Here is a 4566-nt window from a genome sequence, read left to right on the forward strand (position 1 = left end):
TCCGCCTGCCTCCGCCTCCCAAAGTGCCGAGATTACAGGTGAGCCACTGTGCTCGGCCAGAGCAATACGCTTAGACTTAAGTTTTCTAGCAGCAAGGCCAGCACTAAAGGTTATAAGATGTTTTCTTGCTTTTTAAAATTTGTTATTTAATTATTAATTTTATTTTTTTTGAGACGGAGTCTGCTCCTCTGTTGCCCAGGCTGGAGTGCAGTGGCGCAATCTCCGCTCACTGCAAGCTCCGCCTCCCGGGTTCACGCCATTCTGCCTCAGCCTCCCGAGTAGCTGGGACTACAGGCACCCGCCACCACTCCCAGATAATTTTTTGTAGTTTTTGGTAAGGACGGGGTTTCACCATATTAGCCAGGATGGTTTTGATCTCCTGACCTCGTGATCCACCTGCCTCGGCCTCTCAAAGTGCTGCGATTACAGACGTGAGCCACCGCTCCTGGCCCACTTCTTTTAAAAAAAAAAAAAAACACATTTATTTATATATATTTTTTGTAGCGACAAAAGTAAAATGTTTTATTTCCCTGTAAGGTAAGATACAAATTTGTCTAGAGGAAAAACTCCTGTTAACTAAAATATTAATACAAGGTACAAAGACAAAAGTAGAGTTCTTTGGAGAAAACTTGAGATAATAGAGATCCTGAGGGTAAAGTAGGGTCATTGTTGCAGAAACTGAGGGAGGAAGGTTGTGCTCAAGGATTTGTAAGGTAGTGGTTCAGCATGCTGGTTTCTTTCATCATAAGCTGTGGTCACATTCAGCTACCTGTTCCACTGAATGATCAAACAAGGCTGGGAGCTGAATACACACACACCAAAAAAACTTCACCTGAAGTCCTGCTACTAGTCCAGGAAGTAACTGTGTGTGTCTAGAAACCTACACCTTCCTGAAGCACGTTAGTCCCATCTGCCAGGAAATCAACCTTCCAAAACGTAGAAACCTTTTTTTTTTTTTTTTTTTTTGAGACAGTCTGGCGCGTCACCCAGGCTGGAGTGCAGTCACGCGATCCCGGCTCACTGCAAGCTCCCTCTCCCAGGTTCATGCCATTCTCCTGTCTCAACCTCCTGAGTAGCTGGGACCACAGGTGCCTACCACCATGCCTGGACAATTTTCTGTATTTTTAGTAGAGATGGGGTTTTACTGTGTTAGCCAGGATGGTCTCGATCTCCTGACCTCGTGATCCCCCCGCCTCGGCCTCCCAAAGTGCTGGGATTACAGGCGTGAGCCACCACGCCCAGCCACAAACCTTTCTACAAAATAAAGCCTGAGTTTCAGCTGAGACGCTTCGGGAGAATTGAATTGTTCAGTGGCAATGGCGTGATCTCGGCTCACTGTAACCTCCACCTCCCGGATTCAAACAATTCTGCCTCAGCCTCCTGTGTAGCTGGGATTATGGGCATGTGCCACCACATCCAACTAATTTTTGTATTTTTAGTAGAGACGGGGTTTCTCTATGTTGGCCAGGCTGTTCTCAAACTCCTGACCTCAGGTGATATGCCTGCCTTGACCTCCCAAAGTGCTGGGATTATAGACATGAGCCACTTCGCCCAGGCCTCACAGGCTCACTTTTTTTGTTTGTTTGTTTTTGAGACAGAGTTTTGCTCTTGTTGCCCAGGCTAGAACACAATGGCGCAATCTTGGCTCACCGCAACCTCCATCTCCCGGGTTCAAGAGATTCTCCTGCCTCAGCCTCCCAAGTAGCTGGGATTACATTACAGGCATGCGCCACCAAGCCTGGCTAATTTTGTATTTTTAGTAGAGATGGGGTTTCTCCATATTGGTCAGGCTGGTCTCAAACTCCCTACCTCAGGTGATACACTCACCTTGGCTTCCCAAAAGTTGTGAGATTACAGGTGTGAGCCACCGCGCCCAGCCCATAGGTCACTTCTAATCATGACAGTCACCATATGAAACTGAAGCTGCCAGTTACCAGGGCAGCACAGTCACACACTCTGATTAGTCATTGCTTTTCCTCTCAAGAAACTGAAGCTAATTCTGGCTGATTACAGATAAAGGGAATTAATAAAAGTATCCTGGGCAGCCCATACAAGTATTAGGAGACTGGAGATGAAAACCTGAATGCTGATCTTCCAGGAACTACGCCCTAAAATCATGCTCAGACCCCCTCTGCTGCAGCCCTACTCAGTGGGATAGGAGAGACTCCTGCTGTCATTCACACTGCACCAAGGATGCATGCCTTTCTGTGCCAGGAGTCTAGCCTCGCAAACTACCACCACTATTGAGGGCCAGGTGCCTCTAATACCACCCTCACCAGCAAAATGGATCCTGTGTGGACCTCATTTTCAAGTTGCTCATGTGTGCATTGAAGGAAGTGACGTTATGAAAGCCGAGAGGAGATAAGATTTTCCAATAAAGGAAGGCGTGATTGGTCTATGCTGTTTACCAAGTGGGAAAAAAAACCCAATAATCTGCAAATGAACTGTGGCTTTTGGCCTGACTACCCCCAATAAAGACAACTGAAAAAAGATTTAAAGTAAAAATATTTATGGCTGGGCATGGTGGCTCACACCTGTAATCCCAGCACTTTGGGAGGCCAAGGTGGGTGGATCACCTGAGGTCTGGAGTTCGAGACCAGCCTGGCCAACATGGGAAAACCCCATTTCTACTAAAAATGCAAAAATTAGCCAGGTGTGCTGGCACACACCTGTAATCCCAGCTACTTGGGAGGCTGAGGTGGGAGAATCACTTGAACCCAGGAGGTGGAGGTTGCAGTGAGCCAAGATTGTGCCACTGCACTCCAGCGTGGGTGACAGAGCGAGACTCCATCTCAAAAAATAAAATAAAATAAAAATATTTAAAAAGCATCAAAGACCTTGTATGACACTGAAGAATTATCAGGAGAGAACAGGGAAAAGGACTGGAGCTCAAATAGATGGCTTAGGGTTGATTCTAAACCAGGGATACGTGTGAGTAAAGACAGCAGAGACATAAAGCTTGGCTTTTGTCATTCTCAAGAGTAGAGTGGGCAGGGTGCAGTGGCTCATGCCTATGATCCCAGCAGGTGGGAGGCCGAGGTGGGAAGATCACTTGAGCCCAGGAGTTTCACACCAGCCTGGGCAACATAGTGAGACCCCATCTTTAACAAAAAAAAAACAAAACAAAAACTGCCAGGTGTGGTGGCATGCACCTGTAGTCCCAGCTACTTGGGGGGCTGAGGCAGGAGGATCGCTTGAACCCAGGAGGTCAAGGCTGCATTGAGCTGAGATTGCGACACTGCACTCTAGCCTGGGTAACAAGGTGAGACCCTGTGTCAAAAAAAAAAAAAAGAGAGAGAGATAGGGTGAACATGGGTGAAAGTCCTTCATCAACTGGGAAGGTAAACTTTAGAGAAGCATCTTCTGCTGGTTGTCAAGACTCTAATCCATGGGCATTCACTGAAAGGCAGAGATGTATTTTTGGTGGCTTCATGCATTAGAGCAATGGGAGTTGGAGCTTACCATTCACCAAATGGAAGACGCTATGTAACAGTTGCTATACTGGGTTGAAAACTGAAGAGTTTTACTCTGTTTGTTGGGGTGGACTGTACTCCCAGGAAGTTTTCTGTGTGGCCACAGAACTTCAAACCATGTGTCTGAACTGTTAAGTACCTTAGATATCTAATAGTGGAAACTGTTCAGAGTAAGATAGTAGTGCCTTAGGTCTTACAGTATACATAAAAGTATTTTTCCAAATAAAATGTCCAGAAAACAATCAAATATCACAAGGCATATAATAAAGCAGGGCAGCCAGAACAATAGAAACAACAGACTACAGAAACATGTACACACACAGACACACAAGGGCTCCAGATGTTGGAATTATCAGACACAGATTGTAACGCTTACTATGTTCAAGGAAATAAAAATCTAATTTTAAGATCTCAGTGGCTGGGCAGTGCAGCTCACACTTGAAATTCCAGCACTGTGCAAGGCTGACGCGGACAGATCACTTGAGACCAGAAGTTCAAGACCAGCCTGGGCAACATAGTGAGACCTCATCTCTATAACAAACAATAACAAACAAAATTTTAAAAATAAATTCATGGATTTAGGCATGTTTGTTATGTTTCAATTCACTGCAGTTATTGTCCTGATTGATTTCAAAATATTGTTTTTTCTTTTTTGTCCAGTGGAAGCCTCTTCAAGTTGGCTTTTGAATTCTTTTGACACAACCCTAGTCACCAATAAAGTTACCTTTTTATTGATTGATTGATTGATTGATTGAGAAGGAGTCGCGTTCTGCTGCCCAGGCTGGAGTGCAGTGTCGTGATCTCCACTCACTGCAACCTCTGCCTCCCAGATTCAAGTGATTCTCCTGACTAAGCCTTCTGAGTAGCTGGGATTACAGGCACATGCCACCATGCCCGGCTAATTTTTGTATTTTTAGTAGAGATGGGGTTTCAACGTGTTGACCAGGCTGGTCTGGAATGCCTGACCTCGTGATCCGCCTGCCTTGGTCTTCCAAAGTGCTGGGATTACAGGCGTGAGCCACTGCGCCCGGCCTAATGTTATCTTTTTTTTTTTTTTTTTTTTTTGAGGGCCTTCTCCTTCTGTGTCCTCCAC

Source organism: Piliocolobus tephrosceles, chromosome 8 (genome assembly GCF_002776525.5).
Source record: "Piliocolobus tephrosceles isolate RC106 chromosome 8, ASM277652v3, whole genome shotgun sequence".
NCBI classification, from domain to species: domain Eukaryota; kingdom Metazoa; phylum Chordata; class Mammalia; order Primates; family Cercopithecidae; genus Piliocolobus; species Piliocolobus tephrosceles.